Source organism: Chiloscyllium punctatum, chromosome 9 (assembly GCF_047496795.1).
Source record: "Chiloscyllium punctatum isolate Juve2018m chromosome 9, sChiPun1.3, whole genome shotgun sequence".
NCBI lineage: Eukaryota > Metazoa > Chordata > Chondrichthyes > Orectolobiformes > Hemiscylliidae > Chiloscyllium > Chiloscyllium punctatum.
The window spans coordinates 110,439,315-110,466,962 of record NC_092747.1 but is presented as its reverse complement, the minus strand read 5'-3'; the positions used below and the strand labels follow the sequence as shown (position 1 = coordinate 110,466,962).

The window sequence follows — 27,648 nt, the reverse complement described above, 5'->3', positions numbered from 1 at the left end:
GAATTTGGTACTAAACGAAAGTCTAAGAAGCTCAACCCAACACAACAACAGAAAAAAAAGGCAAAAAAAAAGCGCAAGAGTCTAATCAAGCAGGGGAAAGTTCAAAGGCAAACCGCTTTGAAATTCAAACTACTGCTTTTACGGTATATCAACATGGCGCGTTAAGATTGCTATGGCAATGAGTAAGCCCAAAGCAGGCAGCATTCAAAGCAGTCTACCTCGATTCGCGACAGTCTATTAAGATACAGTTGCACTGACCTTTAGTTTCATGCTATGTTAGTTCAGTCAATTTTCACTGCATCAGAAACGTTCATATTTTGTTTTCCCCCCTCTGAGCGATTCTTCCTTCTTTACCTTACCTCCCCCTCCATCCCTTCCCCCCCCCCCGTCCTTTCCAAATATAAGCGACTTTACTTTTTTTTTGGATAGGTCTTGAAGTGTTTACTCGGATTTTTTTTCCCTCTTTTTTTGGGGGGGGGGCTTACCAACTATTGTGTGCAATATGTTATCGCCCTTTGTTTATCTAATGCAAGTACTCTGTGAATGGTGAAAAATAAACACGATGAAAAATAACCAAACAGATGATTCCTCTGAGTGAAAAACCCGGGGACTTAATAAAAGAGCGAAGCAGTCACCGTTGAATGGAAAATCCTTTGAAGTGGAACTTATTATCTGAGGAATACTTTGCCGTCGTCCTAACGACACAGCTGAATCGAAAAGCGTTCCCTTTTGTCAGCGATTTGTTCTCCTTTACTAGAAAGCCCACTGGAATTACTTACATGAACTGCCTTAACATACAGACTGGAAATCAGTAACTTTGCAAGTCAGACTTTCAGACGCCACTCTGTTGAATCTGAGGGGAGGTGGTGGGTGTTGGTTGAATTGTTGGGGGGGGGGGGGGGGAGCGGTGGTTGTGGAGCCGACAGTGAACGGCTCGAAAGGGTTTTATAAATGTGCTGCAGCCTTCATTTTAACTCTACTTCATGTCCGTCCCTAAAACCACCGCTTTGGTTTAGACACCATTATGACAGATATACAGCCCCACATGTTTTTTTTCCCCCGGCTCGCACACAGCCTCGCCACGAGATTATAAGAGAGAGAGAGAGAGAGCTCCATCGCTGGCTGACGTGTTTTCTCCCCTTGCCTACAAACCACATCCTGGTTTACCCAAATTTATTCATAACAGATGCAGGAGATAAATGGGGCGATTTCAGAGTCAAGTAGTGAAAAGAGTGGACTTGGAAAGTTGTAAACACTTCTTTTAAGCTTCTCCTCGTTGCAAGCAATTATTTACTTTGAAATAATTGTGTTCCGTCCGAGATTTCATAGTTGCAATAAAATAATCGGAAGCGGGTCAGTTCACCCGATAACAAGAGTAAATGCATTCCAAAAGCAGACTTTAGTCCGTTGTGATTATGGTCCCACATTTTCCTACTTGTTTCATTTTAATCTAAATCTATTTTTGATTTACAGTGACTAGCTGTCCACAACTGATCTTTTTCTTGTTCATAACGGGGATCCCCTCAACACATTTAGTACAGATGTCTTCTTTAAGTTGAAGTTGGGTCGAATCTGATAGCATTTAATAGATTCTGAAGATGGGCTATAGTTTACACATATATATTACATAATATTTCATTTTAGCATATTTTGAATTCCCTCGGAGGAGGAGCTGTCTTTTCGTCTGGACATCGTGAAAACTAATGCACTTGCTGAGAACCGAGCATCAGTAGCAGCGTTACAAGCAGAGTGCATTAAATATTGAATGACACTAGGAAAAAAAGAGCTTGTCAAGGGGCACTCAGCCTGAAAGTCTTTCTTTGACTTTTTTCTGCACTGCCCTGTCCGACTATTTAAGCTGGTGTTAATTAAGGCTGCTTACGATTCAGCTCGATCTCAGCTTTGTCTATTTCCTTACCACACTTGTCAAACGACATCGTTAGTCCAACCAGCCTTCTCTGCACACACACACACACACACATTTAGTTTAGCCAAAGTACACTTCCTACAGTTCTGGAGATAGAAAGACAACCAAGCTTGCAACCGTGCCCTGCAACTGATTCAGGAAAACACCCTAAAATATTGATTCACATGGTGAAAGACCGATACAGCTGCATTTAATTCAAATGTGGTCCTTGGCGTGTAGAACTGAATCTTTAATTTGTGCATTTACTGCAGATATATGGTGACCAGTATGCCCAGTGACAGCAGCGTTTTAGTTCATTTCTGAGAATCCATGGTGATTGAAACATTCTTTAAGCTCCCAGCCAAAGCTCCATATTTACCAGAAAGCTGGAGATCTGGTTCGTTCATTCTTGTCCAGGGTCTCTGTATAAATTCAGGCGAATTGAGTATTTTATGCACTGTGGACTTTCAAAGACATTGCACGTTTGTAACACTGCAAATTACGAATGAAAGTTACGAAGAATAAATGTTATGCAAAACAAAGGGGGGGGGGGGGAAACTGAACGCAGTCCTGGTTGTACTAGTTTAGGGTCAGCTGTGGCCTGATCACCTCTGGAAACTTCCTGCTAATTGCTCGAATCCTTGCAACAATAGTCTTACTCACAGAGAAAGAGAGAGAGAGAGAGATCAAAACATATCGTCGGCAAAAAAAAAATACAGACAACTTGTAACAAAATCTCTAGTTACTCGCTTCAATATTGAGGCCAGAGTGCTTAAGCAACTGCCTGTAATGCAGATGATTTATTGCTAAAATATGACCCCGTCTTTAAAAGTCTTGTAAAGGAAATAAGCAGCAGTCAGAAACCGAGCCCGCACTTCGAAACGCCCAGGCCTCAGCGATGGAAGGGGAAGCCAACAGCTCACCCTCAACTCAGGAAATTAGCCCAAATGTTTCAGTTTAATCCCCAAGAGTTTGCAGCCTAAACCATTTGGACTAATTTACACAGCCATTCGCAAATATTTCCCCAATCAGGGCTTGAAAGCGGGGGGGTGGGGGGGGTTCGTTGAAATTAATATTTTTTTTACTGGGAAAATGACCGTTTGCATGTGTGTGTGTGCATGTGTGGAAAAGTTCGATACTGTTTTGTTGCACGAGTTCTAAAATATTACCTGCGAGAGCAGTAAAGGCAAAGGTCGGTGTAAAGTGGGCAATGCATTGTCCTAGATTATAAAGGCTGCTTAGTCAAGGTGAAAGGTCCACGTGGTGTTGTAACTGGGCTGGGTTTAACAAGGATACTAAATCATTCTGTATTTCGTCCCAACTAACAAAGGTACCAGCGCAACACAGCCTCTCGCTTGTTCATACGGAAAGGTGATTGAGACGGAATAATTATGCAGTTCCTTGGAAAGATGGCGGACGGAACTGTCAGCATCCTGTATAATTCCCTTCACTTCTACCTAAACACATTTAGTTACATGGGGGCATGTGTGCAAAATCCTGGTTCAGAGACGGCCCGTCAAACGTTGTGAATGGTTTAAAACAAAACATTGTGCAGACTGGGAATTGAGAAGAGACTAAAGTTAAGACGCGCTGAAATGAGTAATATTAACGCGCAGAAAAGATTTTTTCCCCCTCCCCATTCAAACGATCTTCGTTACACACAGGGGCTGACTGAGATCTGCAGCCCAGTCCCTTGATGTTGGTACAAAAATAGTACAACAATAGTATTGCACGAATGGAAAGCGTCAGACAAGTTAGCCATCAATAAAGACGTAAATAAGACACGGTACAACTCAAGAAATCCGTTTTCGGAATTAGACTTTGCAGTATGGAGCTCTGATCATTTTAAATAAGAGATTCCGTTTGAGAAAACCGCAGCGTCTTTAGTCACTTGGAAACGATCCACATTATCATTAGTTAAGGAAACTTTTGCCAAACTTTCAGTCTAACTTCGGATTAGTCTAGGAGCCACGTTAGCTGTACAGCGTGATTTGGGAGGCTTTTTTGTTGTTGTTGGATACTCAAACATGGTCCTCGGCTCTATTCTCCTTGCTGATTCAAGTGTGAGCTTTACAGGGTTGGAAATACTTCTTGCTAATGGACACACATTCATAGTCTGGGCATGGTGCCAAAATCTTCCAAGCACCCTACCTGGCCGCAGTGCTTACATTTCTTGAATAGGTGGAGGGAGTGAGAGGGAGAGGGAGAGAGGAAGAGAGAGAGAGAGAAGCTGGCATCGTGTTATTCAGAGAAACCGATCCAGCTGTACTTAGGATTCAAGTTTTAATTTGAATGATGAAGATTTCTCCGACAGAAGTTGCAGAATTCGAGGGATCTGGCACAGCGTAAGTACAAGAATCTCCAGCTCTTTTTGTATTCTAAGCAGATCAGAGGTTGGTGGTGTATGCTAAGTGCCGGATCAGGGGCTTTGTCACAGATGGTGGAATTGTTGAAAGTGCAGTGTCTGGTACATTATGTGCTCTTCTTCGAGATATTTTCATTGCGAGGGGAAAAGAGGCCGGTGTCCTGTTGGATTAGGACCGGTTGAATTGCGGTAAGTTTGGGGAGCGATTGATTTTCCTCCCAGAAGTCAGATTCGGGCAGCTGTGACTTCACCTATTAGCCCTGATGTCTTTTCGAAGAGATTGTTGGAGTTAAACATTCGACAATGTGCGCTCTGGGGCGTCTCTTTGCTGACCTTTACCCGTTTTTAATAGTTTCATAGGAACTTCATTAAATCAATTACTTAGTGAGCACATCATAATTTATTTGTAATTAGCAGTGAGGAGCTTGCATTTTTTTTTGCAGCAGACGTCGGAAGACAGCCCAGCGGGATTTGTTGGGTACCACAAGCAGTTTTGTTTTCTATTGACTCGTGGTATTATTTGAGCGAAACAATAAAAGTGTAATCTTATGTCTTAATGTAGCACCGAGTCAGAACAAAACAAACAAACTGAACGCGACAACATTTGTCTTCATTTAGAAGTTCTTTGTTACCTGTGACTCATTCAAAGCATGTTCGTGTGTGGCTTTTCTTGCACAATACAGTAAGTATATCTACTTCACTGGGTCTGTTACTGCTTTGCCAGACACTGGCGGATGAAGGAAAGAAGGACGTGTGAGGGTGACAGGGACAGGAAGTAATGATACAGGAGGTTGTTACAGATCAAAAGGTTCAAAGTCTGAATAGTGGAGTCTAGGCAAGTGCAGGAGGGGGATTGTGTGTGTATTTTGGGCGTGAAGAGAGATGGAGGGCGGGAATGTGAGGGGAAAGGGGAGAAAGATTATGTAAAAAAAAACTCTTCTGTGTGGGAGAGATGTGAAGTTGCAACAACCCGAAAGTCCATTTCGCAAAATGGATCGAAATAAGACAGGGACAGTTTAAACAAACACACTTACGTAGAAATCCATGAGATCAGGTGCATGAACACACGGAATTCTACGCTTTGTGTTTAACAGTGAGTGATGTCGGTGATGTCACCATTGTACCTGAATGCAGAAACTCAATAGATTCTCTTTCATTCCGTGAGGTTATCTTTCTTTTTCCCTTCTGTGCCGGAAGCCAGGTTTGACACAAAGTGGCAATGTGGGTGATAGAACTCGAACCTTCCACTGTTGGCACAAATCTGTGTTTTAACCCCCAGCCATTCGGCCAACTGAACCAGCTGGATAGAAATGATACAGACTCCAATTTTCTTTCCATCACGTGACTGACCAAGACTCAGAACTATGCTTAGCGCTTCCCATTTTTGACAGTCTCTACATATTGGTAATCAACCTGTTTAATCACGTTATGAACGGACCTTCATTGGCCATCAAGCTCCAGAGTGGGACTACAACCCGGAGCTTTAGTCTCAGAGGCAGGAAGATGACCCACTGCTCCACAAGACCTCCCCGGAGTTTATCATAAAATGGTTAAATGATAAAGTCCAAGATCAGCCCAATGGAGGCAGAGTAATTGCTGTCAGCTGAGGGCAATGTACCACTGCTAGAATTAACTTTCAGACTCTGTAACAGGGAGAGAAAACACCCCGCCGTCCCAGTCCCTCTAACTTTACAGTCATTGGAAATTCAAGCGCATCTGGATGAGGGCAGTTCACCTTCGACTGTGATGCAGCCTGTTGAGGACCTGATATTGAATATGGACTCTTTGGTTACGACAGTGCTCCCTGCAGTGCTCCTTACAAAGGGTATTTTATGAAAGGTCATATCCTCACAGCAGAAACGCTCTGCAGAAAATTGGCAAGTACATTAGGTGGGAATAGCAGATTGGGTAATCCAAAAAAAAAGAGACCAAGGAATAATTACATAGACAAGAAACAGCAAGAAAGCATCAGAGAAAGAAGCAAAGATTCTCCAGTAGGTGAATGAATGAGGTAATTTGGCACAAAACTCATATGAGCCAGGAAACTGCCAAATTCCAATTAGAAATCTAATGAATTGAAACAGAGAGAAAGCCAGCCTTAGAGATTTTAAGGTGATGAAAGAGAAAAAAATCTTCAGATGTTTCTATAACTGTAAAATATTCATGTCTGGATGTTGGAAAGATTTAATAGAATTAAAACATAAAGAAAAAGGACTTGGAGTAAGCTACATGGTCCCTCAAACCTGTTGCAACATTCAATGGTTGAACCTTTACTTCAACTTCATAGTCTCATCCATCCCATTTCCTTTATTCCTATGGAATCTAATATCTACCAATTGCAACTTTGAACACACTAAATTACTGAGCAACCACTATTCTCAGGGGCAGGTAACTCTGAAGATTCATAATCTCCTAAATGAAGAAATTACCCCCTTAAATAACCAATCTTATCCTGAGACCAGTTCTACCTTCTCCAGCCTGAGGAGAAATAACCTTTCAGTGTCTGTCCTGTCAAGCCATTCAGAATTTTATCAAATGTTTCTTTTGAAGCTTTCCATAGTTTAAAAATGTCTTGATATTCAGGTATAAAATTGCTGGGCTTTTAAGAACATGTTGAACAGAGGAGAGACCCAGACTTTGGGGAGGATTCAATTGAATATGTCCTGTGCACTGTAGAGCAAAACATGTCATTTGATCATTGAGGACTACAATTTCAATTTAAGTTGTCTGTTTATTTTGGACAGAAGCTGATGTGTTTGTGCACTAGTTTGTACTTCATGAATGTGCAATGAATGAAATAAAAGTACCTTCTTGAGGCAAACATAATTTCTATTAGATATCCGTTTCTTCAGAAATAATTTAGCTATGTTCTCGATTGATAGTACACTTGCCTCTGAATCATAAAGATTTTTGGCTTCAAGTGCCAGGAATAACTTCAAGCACAAAAATCAATATCAACACAGTACTGAAGGAGACTGCACTGTCAGCTTGTTTTAAATGAGGTCCCATTTCCCTGCTTGAATGGATGTGAAAGATCCCATGTCTCTGCTGTGAATATGAGCAGGAAGTTATTCCTGGTGCCCTGGACAATATGAGTTCTTCAATTACCATCACAAAAAAGGACAGATTATTTAGTCATAGAGATATAAAACACAGAAACAGACCTGTCGGTCCAATTCATCCTTGCCGACTACATATCCTAAATTAATCTTGTCCTATTTGCCAGCGTTTGGCCTATATTCCTCTAAACCCTTCCTATTCATGTACCCATCCAGATGCCTTTTAAATGTTGTAATTGTACCAGCCTCCACCACTTCCTCTGACAGCACATTCCATACAAGCAACAACCCTTTGTGTGAAAAGGTTACCCGTCAAGTCCCTTTTAAATATTTCCTCTCTCACCCTAAACCTATCCCTCAAGTCCTGGACTTGCCCTACTCAGGGAAAATACCTTGTCTATTTATCCTATCCATGGTCCTCATGATTTTATAAACCTCTATACGGTCATCTCTAGTCTCCGAAGTGTGAGGGAAAACAGCCCTAGCCTATTCTGCCTCTCCCTATAGCTCAAGCTCTCCAACCATAGCAACATCCTTGTAAATTTTCTCTGAACTCTTTCAAGTTTCACAACGTCCTTCTTATAGGAGAGAGAAGAGAATTACACACAATATTCCAAAAGTGGCCTAACCAATGTCCTGTACAGCCACAACTTGACCTCCCAACTCCTATACTTAATACTCTGATTAATAAAGGAAAGCATACCACCTTCTTCACTATCCTATCTACCTGAGACTCCACTTTCAAGGAACTATGAACCTGTACCCCAAGTTCTCTTTGTTCAATAACAGTCCCTAGGACCCTACTATTAAGTGAATAAGTCATGCCCTGATTTGCCTTTTCAAAATGCAGCACCTCACATTTATCTAAATTAAACTCCATCTGCCACTCTTCGGCCCATTGTCCCATCTGATCAAGATCTCATTGTACTCTAAGGTAACCTTCTTCACCATTCACAACACTTTCAATTTACACATTTTTAACATTTTTGTACAGAGTGTGCATTGCTAGCTGGACCAACATTAATAAGGCCATAAGATATAGGAGCAGATGAGGGTCATAGTCAATTGAGTCTGTTCTGATAATTCTCAACTCCACTTACCTGCCTTTTCCCCATAACTTTTGATTCCCTTATTGATTAAAATTTGTCTATCTCAGACTTAAAAACCCAACTTCATTAGCCGTCTGAGGTAAAGAATGCCACATTGACTGCCCTCTGAAAGAAGAAAGTTTCTCCTTGTCTCAATCTTAAATGGACAGCCCCTTATGCTGAGATTAAGCCCTATGGTCCTAAACTCTTTCACAAGGGAAAACAACACTCCACATTTATCCTGTCATATCTCCTTAAAAAATTAAACTCTAATGAGTACAAACCCAAATTGTTTAACTTTTCTTCATAAGAAAATTCCTTCATTCCTGAAGTTAGTCTTTCAAACCTTTTCTGGATTGCATGCAGATTGCATGTATATCTTTCCTTAGATAAAGGTATAAAGCTGCTCACAGTATTGCAGCTGAGGTTTTGACAAATGCCTTGAATAGTTTTAGCCAGACTTCACAATGTTAATGTTCCATTCTCTTTGAAATAAAGGCAATTGCTTTCCCTGTCACCCGCAGAACTTGGGTGCTACACTTTTGTGATTTATGCATGAGGACACCCAAATCTCTCTGTAATACAGCTTTCTGCAGTCTTACTCCATTTAACTAATATTCAGCTCTTCTATACTCCCTGCCAAAGTGCATAACCTCACATTTCCCCATATTATTTTCAATCTACCAAGTTTTTGCTCATTCACTTAACCCTTCACAGCCACTTTGTGTCATCCTCACTACTTGCCTTTCCACCCATTTTTGTAGCATCCTCTAACTATGAAATAGTACGTTCACTTTCCTCATCCAAGACGTTAATATATATTATAAATAATGTGCCCCCTGCGGTAAGCCTGTGTCACTCCACTAGTTATAGGTTGTTGTCCTGAAAATATATAATATACTTAAATAAGTTTTTACTGTCCATTTTTACACTACTTGCCAGTTTGTACTCATGGTTTATTTTCTTTGTCTATTTTAATCTTGTTCATATTTTGTTGGCTTTTAAAACTTTTGCAGTCCTTAGATTTATCATTAATCACTGCTACATTGTATGTTTTTTTTTCAGTTTGACACTATCCTTGATTTCCTTGGTTAACCATGGTCAGTTTATCCTCTTCCCAGAATCCTTCTTCCTCACTGGGATATATCTTTGCTGTGAGTCAAGAATTATATTCCTAAACATTTGCCATTGTTCCTCAAGCATCTTTTCTGCTAAACTTCTTTCCCAATCCATTGCAGACAGCATTATCCTCATCCCTATGTAATTGCCCTTATTTAAGTTTAGCGAAATTTATTCTGACCCAAGTTTCTCACTCTCAAATTGAATGCCAACTCTACAATGTTATGTTCACTGTTCCTTAAAGGACCTTTTACTCTAAGATCATTTATTAAACCTACCTCAATCACACATTACTGGATGCAAACTCTAATTGGATTCACAACATATTGTTCCAGGAAACTACCCTGAATGCACTCTATGAACTCTTGGCTACCTTGGCTAATTTGATCTTCACAATCTTCATGAAGATTAAAGTCAACCGTGATTGATGTATTGACTTTTTGACATACCCTCATTATCACCAGATATATTCTGTGCCAGCTACTGTTATGAGGCCTATAGACTACTACTACTACTACTAGTGAATTCTTCCCCTTGTTGTTGTTTATGTTAATCTATGATTCGAAAATAAAAAAAATTCTGTAATGTGGATTCTACATCAATTGATCCCAGGTTATTTCTTGTTGGCTGACATATTCCTTCTTGTACTATCAAAGCTACCTCACCATCCTTCCATTCCTGCCCTTCCCAAAACGCACATACCCCGAATATTTAGTTCCCAATTTTGAGCACCTAGTAACTATTTCCGCATAACTGCAGTAAGATGTTGGCAGTTATTTTTTTCTTTTGCCAGAATTTATATCATTCCAAATGTCACATGCATTTAAGTAAAGAGTTGTTAATTTTGAGGATGGGTCACCGGACCCAAAACAGTAATTTCTCTTCACAGATGCTGCCAGACCTGTTTGGCTTTTCCTGCAACTTCTATTTTTGTTTCTGATTTATAGTTCTTTTGGTTTTACTTTAGTAATTAATTGTGCTGTTTTACCTTTTAACCACGTGAGCACAGTGAAACGTTTACAAGTCACCACTTATGGTGCCATCTTAGGTGAAAGGTACCTAAGTATGAATTTTTGACATGTCTATAAGCAGGCAGGTAACACCATTGCAATGAACATTATCTATTCCCCTAACTATACAGCCCCTAATCACTACATTCCTGAAAGACTTCCTGTACCTCACAGTGGTGTGGTCAGTTCTCTCATCCTCCCTGCAGTCCCTGCTCTCATAATGCAGCTTGCAAGAACCTCATTATTGTTGCACAACTGGAGGGACTGATGGTGTTTGAGAGCTGTTCTCGAGTCCCCATATCTGCCTCACTGATAATCCCATTCTCCTATCCTCAGTCACAGACCAAGTTTGAATTACCTAATCTAAGGAGTGTGAATACTACATAAAACAAATGTGGTTCAATGTCTGCAGCTCAGACTGCAGCTCCTCAACTTGAATCCAAAGTTGCAAAAATGTTCACTGTGGATCACCTTGATGTCCAGCAGTTGCAACACATCTCCCATTCTGCCAGCTATATTGTATATTATTTACGTTTTTAATTAAATCACTGTAGTATCCCTGCTCTTTACACACAAAGAACCTCAACTCTGAACACTTTGTTGGATTTTTCCTTTTTTTTATACAGTAGTATCTTATGTATAAAAAGCTATTTTTAAGAAGAGAGAAAACAAGACTGGAGACTGAAACACAAACTAAAGATATTAGTTTTACATGCAAATTTAGAATTAGTCACCAATCAGCAGCTTTTCTTTGGTTAAATCGGTAAACTCACCTTAGACTGTAGGGCTGCTTTGCCCATTAGAGAGAGATAACTGATGGCAGCTTAACCTGAGGATCACCGTACCTCAGGAAAGGGGAGAGATTAGATTCCCTACAGTGTGGAAAGAGGCCCTTCAGCCCAACAAGTCCACATTGACCCTCCAAAGAGTAACCCACCCAGACCTATTTCTCTCTAATGCACGCAACACTATGGTCAATTTAGAATAGCAAATTAATCTGACCTGCACATCTTTGGACTGTGGGAGGAATTCACAGCACCCAGAGGAAACCCACAGAGAGAATGTGCAAACTCCACACAGGCAGTCACCCAAGACTGGAATCGAACCTGGGTCCCTGGTGCTGTGAGGCAGCAGTGCTAACCACTGACCCACCATGTTACCCAAAGGTTGAGAAGGAGAATTCTTCATGATAACTTCAGTTAGTATAGGTATTGAACCCCTGTGGGCATTATTCTGCATTACAAATCAGCTATCCAACCAATTGAGCTACATCTCTTTGTTCCCTGCATAGAACCGGTGAAGACATTCAACCCCAACTTTCTAGTATGAGTCGCACTATGTTGGCTACTTATATATGCACCCAACGGAAAGGTCCTATCTGAGTCAGTTAATGAGAATCCTGTTTCAGCCAGCTCTTAAATAGGCTGCTCTTGAAAATAAATGCACCTCTTGAAAATAAACGTTCACCAGCACAAAACTTTATGCTGTGGACTTGTACAAATTGAAGTTTAGTCACTTTCTTTCCCAGTAAACTCATGCACTCAATCATCTCCATTTGCCTTTGAAAGAGTGGTGAGCCACCTTATTGGGTGCCTGTGATTTTGGAGCACCTACCAGGCTGTTTGGAAGGCATTTCTTGGATTTTGTACCAGCGACACTGAAAGAATGGTGATATAGTTCCAAATCAGATGGTGTGTGGCTTGGAGGGGAGCTTGCAGGTGATAATTTGCCATTCATCTGTTTGTTGGATTTTGATCAGTCTAAATTGGTTGCCTTGTTTCTTATATTGGAACAGTGACTACATTTCAGAAAGTATTTTTTTAGATTAGATTAGATTAGATTAGATTACTTACAGTGTGGAAACAGGCCCTTCGGCCCAACAAGTCCACACCGCCCCGCCGAAGCGTAACCCACCCATACCCCTACATCTACATTTACCCCATACCTAACACTATGGGCAATTTAGCATGGCCAATTCACCTGACCTGCACATCTTTGGAGTGTGGGAGGAAACCGGAGCACCCGGAGGAAACCCACGCAGACACGGGGAGAACGTGCAAACTCCACACAGTCAGTCGCCTGAGGCGGGAATTGAACCCGGGTCTCCGGCGCTGCGAGGCAGCAGTGCTAACCACTGTGTCACTGTGTCACCTGACTGTAAAGTTTTTTGAGATTTCTGGTGGTAAAAGTGCTATATAAATGGAAGTCTTTGTTTTTACTTAAGCAAATCTACTGTATTTTGCAAATTGAAACATTCCAATCATGTGACAATGTGCCATAGAAATATAGGCTGCACGTAAGCAACAAAATAACTAGGTTCAAATGAAGTGGAGTGGAAGCAGCAACATTAGAAATGTTAGTGTTGCTTCCTAGAGAATGCCTATGAACATCTTAATATTCATTCAGGGGGGGTTGGGAATTAGCATTAAGAAATGCCTTAAAAAAGTGGTGGCAGAATTTAACTCATGTAAAAATTCTGAATTGAAAAGGTGTTTGTGTTCTACCCAGGAAAAGGTCACCACTTCTTTACAACCACAGAAGGGTTGCACCAAATATTTTTACTTCCAGGTGAGGAAAGATGAACTGGCTTTCTTTTTTTAATTCAACCTCCTTCCTCAATTGTTTTCAACAATGTTTATGTAGACAATATCCCTTCCCTTGTGAATATCTTTTGCCAGTTCAAATATATTCATGTTTTAAAAGGAAGCAATTTAACCAGGATTTCTTGAGTTGAAGAAAGAGTGAGTTTATTTGGTAATAAAATGTGAGAAAAGTTAATAAAACATGACACACAGATTAGAAATGAGAGGTGAGTCCAAAAATAAAATTAATGGAGAAGAGTATACAAATCAGTCTTTGTTTTGCTCTTAATAAATAGACGGTGAAACATTGCAGGGATGAAGCTAAATGATTGTGGTAGCACTGATTTCAGCAGTTGAGTAGTTGTTGGTTCCACAATTAGCTGAAAGGGTTGGTCCAATTTCAACAGTGGCTTTTCTGATTTGACTTGTTTTTAGTAATCAGAGAATGAGTTTATGTCTTTTTACCTGCACATGAGGGGAGTGTCTACTGGAAATATTCACTTGTGTCACTTCATAGTACATTTAGTGCCGTGTAACAAAAACAACAAGCTAACACATTAGCATGTCAGTTCTCTAGCACACTGGAACAATGAGACCAGGGGTTGCAATTAGTTTTTAACTCTGTTTAATGTAATGCTGCAACCCTGTACTCTTATGTATTTGCCAAAACTGTATTTCTTCCAACTCATATTCTTTGCAGTCTGGGATGCAAAGGGTGATCACAGGTCATTTTTTGAATGGCTTCTCTCCCTTTGAAGTATTGCTGTCTGAAGTTCCCTTGATACTTTTCAGGCATGGACATTCTCAGAATTCAGTATAATCCACATGACTAGACACAAAACTTTTAAATATTATTCAAATTTTAATAACATCATACAGTAATACTGGTTATTGTAAATTAGTGGCAAACTGCATTCGCACAAATGTGCTCACTACAAATAATGAGGAATGTGTAGAGTAGATAACAGGGTTAAAATGGAAATTATAAATAATTAATTGTGACTAAACACGCAAAGTAACTCTCCTGTGAACAGCCTGCCAGTTTCCTTGGTAAAACTGTGTGGCCTGCCTTTAATTTTCTTGTGAACTCTCTCTCTCTCTCTCTCTCTCTCTGTGAAGACACTGTCCAAACAGTCACCCAGCATAGAAAATTTAGATCCAACAAATTTATATTTCCAGATTATTTGTTTCAATGGCATCAATTAGATAGAATTACATGGCTTTATGTGCACATGAACATTTAATTCAGCCCAAGTTGCCAGTGATGATATTTATGCTCCAGATGGGCCTACAAAGCTCTTCATCACCTTATCAAGTGAACATTTTTTTCTCTTCCTTTCTCTCTTTGATTATCTAATATTCTTCTAAATTCATCTACATTATTTAACATTATATACTATATCATTCCACATGGGAACTAACTCCAAATTCTCATCACTTTCCAGATAAAGAAATTTCTACTGAATTCTCTGTGAGAGTTATTAGTGACATTCTTATATTCATAATCTCTAGTTGGTATCCATCAACATCTGCTCTGGATTTACACCAAGTCTTTTCCTAGTCTCAAAGAACTTGATTAGATCACTCAATCTTTTTCATTTCCAGTGTTCTAGTCTACCTGGGGAAACACAGGTATGCCTAAGAGAGCGTTTGATGCTCTAATCTGGCTTTCTTGAAATCTCTTGTATTATAAATATTATTTTAACCTTTACACAACCAAATGGCATAAGAGTGGAGAGAAAGTGGATTTGGGTGCAAAACTGAGGTGATGTTGTTAGTTTTCTGCCTACTATATCTATAATATAAATATACAATGATAATAAAGTGAGCACAATTTTAACATTATTGCCTAGCTAAAAGTAGGTGCTAGCACCTGTCCAGATTTATTTCCCATTAGTTTTAAGAGAGATATTGCAAATATTTAAAAGTTAGATGTCCAACACCAATTCCTTTTGGAAAATTATCTCAGAGATGTGTGGAGCACAGAAGAAGGTAACTTGGCCTATCTTGCCTGGGCTGACTCTTCAAAAGTTTAAAACTAACTTCTAGTGTTTTTGTTTTATGTTATTCAATTAGCATAAAGGCAGCACTTCAGGATGGGCTAGAGGAATCAGGCAGGACTTGACAAGAAAGACTAAAGAAATAACTTATACTTACCTAGTGCCTTTCATAATATCAGAACAGCCTTACAGTAAATGAAATATACCTTAAGGGTTGTAATCCAGGAGATATAGCAGCCAATTAGCACATTGTGAAGATGCCACAAACAGCAATATGATAACGATGAGATCATATTTAGTGGGATTTAGTTTTAGTGGGTTGAGCAATAAATATGGGTGAGGCTGAAAGAGAGAATACTTCTGTTCTAAGCACAAGAATTAGCAACAGGAATAGGCTATATGGCTCCTAGAGCCGACTCTGTCATTTGAGAAGATCATGGCTGATCAATTTATGGGCAGAACTCGAGATATCTACCTATTCCTGATATCCTTTGAGTTCCTTGACAATCAAGAAACTATATAACTCAGTCTTAACAATCTTCAGACCCAGCCAGCGCGACTGTCTGGAAAAGAACATTCCACGAGCATTCTCCCTAGTCCCATCTTTGTATGAAACACCTTATTTTTAAACATGCTCCCTCAGTTCTAGTTTTTCACATAAGGAGAAACAAACTGTCAGTTTCCATTCTGTTACGTCCTCAGGTATCTTATGTATGTCAATAACATCATCTCTCATTCTTCTGAACTCGAGTGGACACAGGTCTATATTGTTCAACTTTTGTTCATAAGATAATTCCATAATTCAGGAATCAGTTGAATGAAACCTCTCTGTACTGTTTTAATTTAACTCTTTCTTGCATAAGGACATCAAAATCATATTTGGTACTTTGGATGAAGTTCATCAACGGTTATAGCAAAACTTGCCTCCTATTATGTTCTATTCTCTTTGCTGAACCTGTATGCCATCTTTCTGTGATCTGGCACACTCAGATCACTCTCTGCAGTGATCTACAATCTCACTCCATTTAAACAACACACTGCTTTTCTATCCTTCCTGCCAAGTTGCAGGTTCACATTTCCCATTTTATACATTATCTGCCAATTGTTTGCCCACTTACTTAATGTATCTATATCTTTTTGCAGACTACTTACATCCTCATCGCAACTTATTCTCTCTCTCCTACCTCACTTTGTGTTGCTTGCAAATTTGGCAACTATACATTTGGTCCCTTTATCCAATTAAATGACAGAGATTGTAAATCGTTGAGGTCACAGCACTGATCTCTATTGCACCAAACTGGTTACATCTTATCAACCCAAAAATGACTCACATATCCTGATCCTATGCATTCTGTTACTTAATTAGTCCTCTATACATGCCAACATGTTATCACCTACACCATTTTTCTGTGTGTGGTGTAGGAATTTATGGGAGAAACTCAAGTTGGCAGGTTGTGGTTAGTGCGGTTCTACAAGGGTCAATGGTTGAGCTTCAGGTGTTTGCAAACTTCACGAACGATATGGGGGGCCAAATGTAACATTTCTAAGTTTACAGATGATACAAAATTAGATGAATACATGTATAGTGATGATAATTCAAAGAGATTTCAAGTGCATTTGGAGAGCTGGGTGAAGTTATTCACTTTAGAAGGAGGGATGAAGGTGCAGAATATTTCTTAAATGATGAAAGATTATAAAGAGAAATGACCTGGGTGTCCTTGCTTAAAAGTCAGCACAATTCAAAATACATGTGCAGTAAATGTCACAGTGGTTAGCACTGCTGCCTCACAGCGCCAGAGATCCGGGTTCAATTCCCGCCTCAGGCGACTGACTGTGTGGAGTTTGCACGTTCTCCCCATGTCTGCGTGGGTTTCCTCCGGGTGCTCCGGTTTCCTCCCACAGTCCAAAGATGTGCAGGTCAGGTGAATTGGCCATGCTAAATTGCCCGTAGTGTTTGGTAAGGGGTAAATGTAGGGGTATGGGTGGGTTGCGCTTCGGTGGGGCAGTGTGGACTTGTTGGGCCGAAGGGCCTGTTTCCACATTGTAAGTAATCTAATCTAATCTAAACAGTTAGGAAAGCCAATGGTATGTTGACCTTTATCACAAATGGACTTGTGTACAGTTCGAACAATTTTCTTAGGCCTTTGCCCTGTAATTGCTTTGATCCCCTTCCTTTCAGCTCTTGATTTACAAGTATTTCTGAGATGTGCTTTGTTTATTCTAGCATTTCTTTATTTCCCATGATTATTTGCCCAGATTCACTTCCTAGAGAACCAATGCTCACTTTGATTAATCTTTTCCATGTGCTATGAGATATTTTTACATCCACCTGATAAAGCTTCTTTTTATGGGACTTGGTTCAAACTAGAACAGGGCTAATAGTGGCTTGAAGCTCAACTCTACTGAAAGTGTGAAGTGTTTTATTGTGCATCTAAAAGTGCATTTGTGAAAACCTAAGAAAACATACATGATAGTGTATATAGTGAGTATTACACAGAACTTGTGTCAGCATATACAAGTGCGTGTTTGTGAGTTGTAGGAAAAGACAGTGCATGTGAGACAGAATGGCATGCTGTCATTCAATGCTGGCAATACATACAAAATGAAATCGAAAAGTAGAGAAGATAAAAGAGGTTCTAAACAAACAGATGTTCAGAGACAGATGGATGTAGCATGGAATGCTGAGAGAAATTGGAGTGGAGAATGTGAGGGACTGACAATCCGTCATGAGGGAATCATTGGATATGGAACAGATCAAGGTGGAGTGCATATTCAAGAAGAGTGACAAAAAGGACCTTAGCAATTTACATGCCCTAGCCTGGGGAAGATATTAGAATTGAGCATCATGAGCAAAACTGAGTATAATTTATTCAATAATAATAGAGTAAACAGCATCCAACTTGGTTTCAGAATGAAAAGATCCTGTTTAAGAAACCTGCTAAACTTGTTTGAAGGAACAGTCAGAAATCTCATGATATCCTTCTTACAGACTTCCGAAAATTGAGGGGATTCAGCCTAAACCTTGGGAATAGATTAGAAAATAGTTGAAAGGGTAGAGATATTTTTAAAAAAAATTCTGAAGATGCTGATCATTGCAGGAAAACCATAATTTTGTTATGTCTTTTTATTACCCTGAAAAGATGGTGATGTGCCTTCTCCTTTAATCACAGTCATCTATTGTATTTATTGTGCTTCACATAAGGGAGTAAGATATGGAATTTTAGAATCCCAATGCGATGAAGAAAACTTGATGTATATCTACATTAGATGTTGCATGACATTGACATAATGGTGCCCTCAGGGTCTTACAACTCATGGTTTTCTTGGTGTTAGAGGTCTTACAACTGGGAGATGTTGTTGAAATTAGCTTGATGAGTTACTGCAGTACATTCTGAAGATGAAACCAGATAGATGAATTACGTTGGGGTGAGGATAGATGTGGTGAATTTGAGTGCAGCACCCAAGGAACTGGTATTGGATCCACTACTATTGATAATACATCTTAACTAATGATTTGGATTCATGGAAGCATGTAGGTCAAACATGTAGATAGCACCAAACCGGATCAACAATGGAGTCAAGGGAGACAGCTCAGAAATTATAGATTTAATTAAACAAAATACATAAGTGAGTTGATTCATGCCATAATACAAGCAAAATATAAATGTAACAAATGTTAGATATCAATCAGACACATAATTGAACAATTGTTTGCTTTTGAATAGATGAGATTTAGCACAATCCTCAAGGAAACCAATCACTAATTTCTTTGAATGTTAAAAAGACTGTATGGTGGCAATTTTTACAGAATGCTGTGGGGTGGACAGCCATAGGATCAGGTGGAATGCTGATTTTAAACTTCATCAATTGTGCCAAAGCTATTTGACCGGTGAGGAAACGGACAGGATTGGATGCACTGTTGGATTTACACTCTCTTCTGATTTTTATTTGCTTTGAAACCAATGAGTAACATTGGACAACTATGAAATGTGTTGCACTTGACTGAATGTTTTGATACAGTGAGTTAGGTCAAACTTATTCCTATATATCAGGAGTATAACAGTGTGTATTTGACCAAGACTTTGGTCATCTGGCCTTTGAAAATGGTCCCATGTCAAATTTGACTTCTTAATGCTCCTGTGAAGTGCCTTGGGTCATGTTATGTAATAAAGGCACATTATAAGTAAGATTGTGGTTGTTGCATCTGAGGAGTGTCCATGTTAGATTGCAAGTAAAACACAGTACAGAAATGTGCAAATGAAAGGCTCTGGGTGTTTGAGAAAATGAGCAAGAAAGTGAATGTGAGAGGACATAGGTGAGACGAAGAGTGTGAAATATGAATGTGAGAGTCTGAGTGCATGTGAATAAGGTGCATCCAAATAAAGTAATGAAGTCTGAGAATACCTGTTAAAAAATCTGAGGGCATGAGAAAATGAGTGACTTTTGATTTTCAGAAAGTGTGACAGAGAATACGTACTTCAAAGTGTGCCTGAGAGTGTGTTGTTATAAATCTGGATTAGTGTGTAATGGAGAGTGTGTGTGTGAGAGAAAAGGACAATGTGCATGAGAGCATATGTGTGAAAATATATCTATGAGGCACAAGCCAGAATGTTCCTCACTGCACATTCACTCTGGAATTATATTGAAGTCAGGCTTCTGTCCTGCTGACATTGGGAATGCTGTGTTAGAGAACGTTCAAAAGAGCATGTGTGAATGAATATGTGTAAAGAGAATATGAGTGAAAGTATGAGTGACACTGTGAAAATATATTCTATTTTAGGGCACAACACAAAGCAATCTGAAAATAAATGTATGAGACCACATATGAGACCATGAATGAGACAGTGACATAATGATAAAGTCACTGGACTAGTAATTCAAAGACCCAGGCTAATGTTCTGGGGTCACTGGTTCAAATCCCACCATAGCACTGCCAAGGGCAGCGTGATGACTCACAGTACCAGGGGCTGGGCTTGATTCCAGCCTTGGGTATGTTCTCCCCCTGTCTGTGTGGGTTTCCTCTTGGTGCTCCGGTTTCTGGAGATGTGCAGGACAGGTGAATTGGCTGCGCTAAATTTCTCCCACAGTGTCCAGGCATCCCTGATGCAGATTAGATGGATTAACCATGGTAAATAAGGGGTTACAGGGATAAGGTATGGGAGTGTGTAGGATGCTCTTCGGGGAGTCAGTGCAGAGTCAATAGGCTGAACAGCTGCTTTCTGCACTGTAGGGATTCTATGAGTGAAATAATATATGTAAGCCTTTTTGACAGAATTTGTGAATTGCTGAAAATTTAAACTGTTTGACAGCATGTGAAAAAAAAGCTCATGTAAGAGTTTGAAAGAGTGTGAGCAAGGGTTCAGATGCATGGGGGTGAGTATATGTATAACAGGGTATTTCAGGTATCTGAGTATGTCCATGTGAGTATGCACGGGCTAAATCTTGTCATATTTTGACTCAATATTAATTGTGTCAAGTTTCACAGAGGGTTTCTCATCACAAGGCCCAGCAAGGTTTCTTCCCACATCATTCTGAACTCGCCTACAGCAATGCTCTCATCTGAGGCCAGCCCAATTTTTCCACTCGCTGTACCTGCAGGAATTCACCACTGTCAAATATTCCATCATCCTTGGTATCAGCACCATCTTTAAAAGGCCATTGTGCACCCAGATAAGTAGAGTTAGCCTGGAACTGCCTTACACAGTGACTGACATCTGCCCCAGACATTGCAAAGGCGGGCAAATTGGTGTCTCAGTTTGTGAGCAGGGATTTGAAGGTCCTGGTGGATTGGGGAGATGTACAAGAAGGATGTCCTCATCCTTCAGGACTGGCAGTGAAGGCCATGACTCCAGATCCTGCCAGCCTGGGCCAGAGTTGCCAACTGTGTCAATGCAGTCTCTGCCAACTGGAGGAATGCGCAGTAGTTTAGGAAGAAGGTTAAGAACCACTATCTTCTCTCTGCTGGCTCACATTCACTTTATCTCTGCTACTGCAATCACCTCCCACCAAAGCTCTCATTCTACCACTCTTTTTATTGCATTCCACACCTTCTGTACTCATTCTCACATCTCTCCACACCACCAAGCATCCATTGTCTCAGCACTCCCTACTCATTCACCATTTTACCCCTACATGCACAGCTATGCCACCCACTTTCATCTCACTCAATTCCTCTTTTTCTCTCATTCCAGAATAGAATAGTCCACAATGGTCAAGACATGTGGTGGACTGTCCAATGTTTAGCTACCCAACACTCACACAGAGAAGATTGTGACCCAGACTACCACAAGTAACTGACTGACTTGTCCAAGCTCCTGGAACGATATCAGAAGCTGCCCTTGTCTTACTAAGCCAGGACCCGCAACTGATGGTTGTCTCCCTTGACATGACAGTGGACAGTTAAAAGCATGGCACGTTTCCTGACATTTTGTCTGCACTAAATGGTAGTGCAAGACAGAATACTGTGAGCCTGGAAGCTCTGGCTGAGGGAGCAATGTGTCAAAAAGCAGGACAAGACAACACAAGACAGAGATGTTGTGAGCATCCATGTATGCTCAAAGTGAGAGTGTTAAGAGAGTAAGTGAACAGCACTGAGATACAGCCTTGTCCAACCTGTGAACAAAGTGTCTGTTCCTTAGCACACACTGTCCTTGCAGAACCCTTTCAATGCTAGTTTCTGGTGTAACCCACCATACAACAATTAAGTCAAAAGCCATGAGGTACATCAAAGGCTTGGCAGCTGTCAAATGAGGGGTGTGGGTTTGTGTCTGGTGCCCTGGAGCATTCCCTGATATGTTGTTATGATGTCCAATGTGGTGACCCAGAGAAGTATTCAGCAAGCTGAAGTTGCCAGGTACTTGCTCTGACTTTCATGTCAGGAATTGTCAATGTCTAGTTTTCTCACAGTAGGTGGTAGGATAGGAAGCTGTAATGGAGATTCAGCATTCATGAGGGGGACAGCAAGCAATATATTCCATTAACAGGCATTTAGCATTCATCTCATCTCAATGCCCAGGGTTAATTGGAAAATGCAGCAAGTTGTTCCAATTTCAATTTCAAGATACTGTAGGCTTCACTGGACTTCTTGTGCAATCCTCCCAGATTTCTCACGATAGCCTATGTTGTTCAAGCCACTAAAGATTCTATCCTAGGAGTGAGAGTGTTTGCGAGAACATTTATGGAAGTGTTAGTGTGCATTTGGAACAGTTAAAGTATGTATGAGATTGTACAAATGACAAAGGGTGACAGTACAATGGACAGAGTGTCAGTGACAATGTGGGACAGAAATATATGGAAAATGTTAGGGTTGACAGAATAAATGGGAGGGGAACAGTCAACATAAAAGCACATGAGTGTTTGAGTAATAAAGTGTGTGTATGAAGAAAAAGCATAGAAATCTGGGTGTATGAGTGTGGGAAGTGGAGATTGAAATTGACTGATGTGTACCCAACAACCAACATCCAACATCATTTCCCAATAGATATAATTTTACATTCACGCAGTTTGTATGAGTATACGTGAGTGAAATTGAGGTGGTCAGTGTACTGGGACATTTCCAGAGTGCTTCAATATTTTTTATTTTTAAAAACATACTTTATTCACACATTTTAATCATTTGCATATGTAGTCCTCTACAGTAGCATATCAAGAAACAAATAAACATTGGAATTTGGCTCTACCTAGCAAACAAACCAAAGGCATTTCATACTGGTACAAGACCATACGTACATATATTTGAGGTATCAGGAGGGCTTGATAACTAAAAAGACCTCCATTTAACTTCAACAGAAAGACCTTAAATGGTGGCCTTTCCCCAAGTATTAGTGCATCCCTCAGCATACAGTCCAGGACCTTGGGAAATACCAGTCTGCAACACTCAGGTGAGGTTGAGTCCTGGCTGTGGAAGACCAAAAGATTCGGGTAGACAAAAGAACATCCAGGATGCTCCAAAACACACCAATATTTATTGAATTCAACTTAGTCAAAGATTAGAGCTGAATGCCAGGTATGGACTAGGATCCTGAGAGATAATATGTTTTTGGCATACCAGCAGTGAATCCAGAAACATGATTATGTCTCTGAGTCAAAAATAGTGAAAATTACTTTGAATACCACAAGTAAAGTTCAGATTAAAAGCAGTTAAACCTGTTGGCCAAATCCAAGCCAACTCAGGAACAGTTAGAGACAAAATAAAACTGCAGTTACTAGAATCCAAAGTAGACAAACAGGATGCTGGAAGAACACAGCAAGCCAGGCAGCATCAAGAGGTGAAGGAGTCAATGTTTTGGGTATAACCCTTCCTCAGGACTGGAGGTGGGGGTAGGGGAGCTACAGATAAAGGAGAGGTGGCATTGGGTGGGGACAGAGGCAGAATAATGAGGTAGTGATAGGTGGACACAGATGGTGGGTACCACCTGGTTGGTTGATGGGAGGGATGAATCCTGTTGGTAGCTGGAAGGAAGGGTCAGTAGGTGGAATGGAAGGGAGCAGGTGGTCTGGAAAGAGAGTCAGGGAAGGGTGGAAAAGTTCTTTGAAAGTGGACGTACGCAGGTTCTGAATCAAGGGTGTGAATGGGAAGTGAGCGCGATATCGGTATTGGGGTTTAATTAGACATCTCGATGGACCTCATTGAAGCAAAGTACTCCATCCAATAATAGTGTACGTCCTCGAACATTTCCAAAGATTCACCTCCGCAGTTTAGGAAACATCTTACTATCTGCACAAGCAGACGTACAGAATGAGCAACCTACAGAAATTAATGATCAACTTATTACATGGGGTTCCAGGGTTGTTGGAAAACCAAATAATAATGGATTCGATAAAAGTAATAAAAAACTAATCCAATTTTTGATTGGATTTGGTTGTAAATATTCAACCAGCAGACTAATTCCCTCCAAACCTGTCTCCTGCGTTCCTGCGCCAATGTTACCATTTCCTCTCAAAAACACAATAGCACATTGATGTTAATAAAGGAAAGAATTAAAATCTAACCTTACCCTTCATTATGGGAGTAATTAATCGGAGTCATCCTGTATCTAACTCGTCAATGTGAAAGTCAGAATATTTAGCATTCAACACCTGCCGAACTGTCCGTTAAACAATAGCAGTTTCACTCTGAAGGTAGAAGAAAAATCATTATTTAAAGAATTGTTTTAAGATATGCTTAATATGCGAAATGATTGCATTAAACTGGGATAATCTGTGCTCCACTTAATAAAGCCTGGACATCTTTATCAATTCGCTTCCTTTATTGCACAGAATCTGTATCTCTCACTTAATACACTCATCACAAATAATCCTAACTCACTCTCCTTTCCCAGCACTGTAATACATGGGGACTGCTTGTCGTTCTTAAACCTTTGGTATTTAGTGACACAGGCTCAATACTGGACGTTAGGGAATGGGCTGGAAGGCGGCGACCTTTAACACAGAAAAGTCAGGACCTCGGGAAGGGACAAGGACCTCAGTGATCAACATGTACATCGCTCAACTCCGCAAGGTAACATGTTGCATCACGTGTGCAAATGTCTGGGATAAGCAGGGTTTGGTGCTTTGACCACCACATCACCCCGAGAACTCCAACGCAGCTAACGTTAATTTCCGCTGGGGTTAGGAGAGCGGACAAACCGGCGCCGACAAACCAGAACGGGACAGGTTTCGGCAGCCGGACACGAAATGGGTGGTTAACGCTGATCGTTAACGCTGATCGTTAACGCTGGGTCGTGATTGGATCTGACCCTGAACGGAATCAGATAGATGGGAAATTGGCACCGAGCCATTGGTCTGTCTAATCGGTGTAAAACCTCGACAAGAGGGAGACCCGACAGCCTTTCCGCACCTTTGCACAACCAGACTCGACTCTTGCTGTTTTGAAATGATTGGCAGAAATCGAAATTACATCCGATTTGTCGAAGTGGATCAAGTTTATGAATTCAGAACACTTGCCCAGATTTGACAAGATCCCTGTAAAGAGTAGGAACCCGGTGCAGTGCTGTTCTCACTGCTGTTACTAATTCTGGAAGGTGTGGAATATGATTTTAGCTCTTGACACAAGGACGGGGAATGATTGTTCCATTAAAGCACATGGACAGCTCAGTCATTTACTTGTGCTGTCGGTTTTACTTGGTGCTCTGTAAAGGGCAACTTCGATTTAGATCGACCTGTAAAATCGCCTTTGGGTTTATAGTTATCACCCCAGCTCCTCGAATAAAACATGCCCCAGCTCCTGGTGCCTGTTCGCCAACTCTCTCACGCTTGAAAATGCAATTTCGACTCGGGCAACAGCTGCCCCCCTCACCCCTCAATCTGCACCCCACCCCACACCTCCACCCAAGCCCACTCCGCCGGGGTTGACAAAGTTATGCTGGGGTACATCGTCTTCCTGGCAGCAAGCGATACCATCCGAACGAAATGGCCAGTTATGGTTTAACACGCCCGAAACATTCAGCATTGACCAGTCGGTCTTACGCGAGTTAGAAGGATTCCAATCTTTGCCGTCAAGGTACTGAGTTTGGCCAACTCTCTCACCTCTTCGTGCAGCGAAAGTTCGTCCAAATTTCACAGCCTCAGGACTCCGTCTCCCGCCTTTGCTGGCACCGGGCGAGGGTGGGGGTGGGGGGGGGGGGGGGGGGAATGACTGGAATCCGCGACATTTTACAACATTGCTGCGACCCCCATGCCTTTGGAATAATGTTCATTCATAAAGAATGTACTGAGCCGCACTGAACAATGACTCGATTGGAAAGTAGATGTAAATTAAATTGATCCCTAACGAATAAATGGCAGTGAATGTGAGTGGACTATTTACATCGAATAAAAGGCGTCTGGGGAGAACTCAGGGTCCAAAACGGCTGACAAAATTCCAACGTTACATGTGCCTGACTCGATCTATCGAACCATAGTTAGGCATCTCCACCTTAAAGGAAAGTTACTCGTCAAGATAAGTTTCCTGATTATGGTGGGACAATTCTCAAATGGGCAGCCTCTCAGTTTAGGAGTTTAAATTACTGCAGACGCTGGAGATCCCAGCGGGTCAGGCAGCATCCATGGAGAGAGGGAGCTGATATGAAATCTGGAGGGGGGGGGGGGGGGGGGCAGCATTTATTCTATATGGAGGGTGGGGTGTAGAGTGCTGGGGGAGAAAGGGTTTCGATAGTGCACTCAGTTTTCAGTTTTGCTTCTTTGCTGTGTTAGGGCGGATGGTCACAATGGAATAAATCCACGTTCATTTATTTGGCGTTTTTGATCAAACTTCCAAAGGCAGCAGTAACACGACTCGGAACAGCTCATCGAGCAATTTACTAGATTCGTGCTTCAGAAACTAACGTCCCGATTTACTCATGGGGTGAAGAACAAGCCACAGGCACTTTAAAAACTGTCGATTTTCAATCCTTATACGCAAATAAATATTTAAAAGATATTAATTCACGTCGCTGTAATCTTAGCGACACAAATATCGAATTCAAATTCTCCCAGGTTAAATATTTGCCAAGACAAATCTGCTTATTATTTACTCTATATTCACGAGGTCAATGATTTGCACTTATCTCTGCTGCCGTGTCATGAAACGGCAGTACATAATAACGAGGAGAAAGCGAGGACTGCAGATGCTGGGGATCAGAGCTTAAAAATGTGTTGCTGGAAAAGCACAGCAGGTCAGGCAGCATCAAAGGAGCAGGAGAATCGACGTTTCGGGCATAAGCCCTTCTTCCTGAAGCAGGGCTTATGCCCGAAACGTCGATTCTCCTGTTTCTTTGATGCTGCCTGACCTGCTGTGCTTTTCCAGCAACACAATTTTAAGTACATAATAACGAGGTAACCTAATGTGTAGAATGGTGGGCTGATTCTGAGTTGGAGATGCTAGATTTGCCCCTTTAGCTATGTATTGCTTCATAATTGATTTTAATTTTGTGGTATCATATCGAAAGTGATAACGGATAAATCCTGGTTAGGAAACAGCACATCTCTCGGGGAAGTCTCTCAGAAATCGAGGAAGCAGATGGAAAACGGTGTCGATTTTTTTCTTTGGAGTAAACGGGTCTGAGGAAATAGCGTGGGAAAACTACAGTTCAATAATTCCAAACAAAAACTTCCGTTCACAAGGGTGAGTGCAGTAGTGAGTCTCGTATTCTTCAATAGAAAGAAATAGCATCTATTACTACGTCAGGTTTCACCATCTCCGAGAAAATGAAATACTTCTGAAGTTTAATCTCTCATGTAATGCGAATGGATATACCAGAACCCCACAAACAACACAATTTCAGATTGAACAGTAGATACTTGACAAGGTATCAGAAAGAATGCAGAGTCGAGAGTGTGGCGCTGAAAAAGCACAGCAGGTCAGGCAGCGTCCAATGAGCAGGAGAATCGACGTTTCGGGCATAAACCCTTCATGAAGATTTCTGATGAAGGGCATCTGCCCGAAACGTCAATTCTCCTGCTCCTCGGATGCTGCCTGGCCTGTTTGTGCTTTTCCAGCACCTCACTCTCGACTCTATCTCCAGCATCTGCAGTCCGCAC

At 40.9% G+C, this 27,648-nt stretch overlaps 1 long non-coding RNA gene across 1 annotated transcript; it reads right to left on the bottom strand.

Moving 5' to 3' along the window:
* Positions 1-22,670: 22,670 nt before the first annotated feature.
* LOC140481591 (uncharacterized) lies at positions 22,671-25,739 on the bottom strand. The gene is made up of 3 exons (XR_011961563.1): positions 25,657-25,739; positions 24,126-24,243; positions 22,671-23,875 (listed from the first exon to the last, which is right to left on the bottom strand). It is a non-coding gene; the product is annotated as an uncharacterized lncRNA (long non-coding RNA).
* Between the last annotated feature and the right edge of the window lie 1,909 nt (positions 25,740-27,648).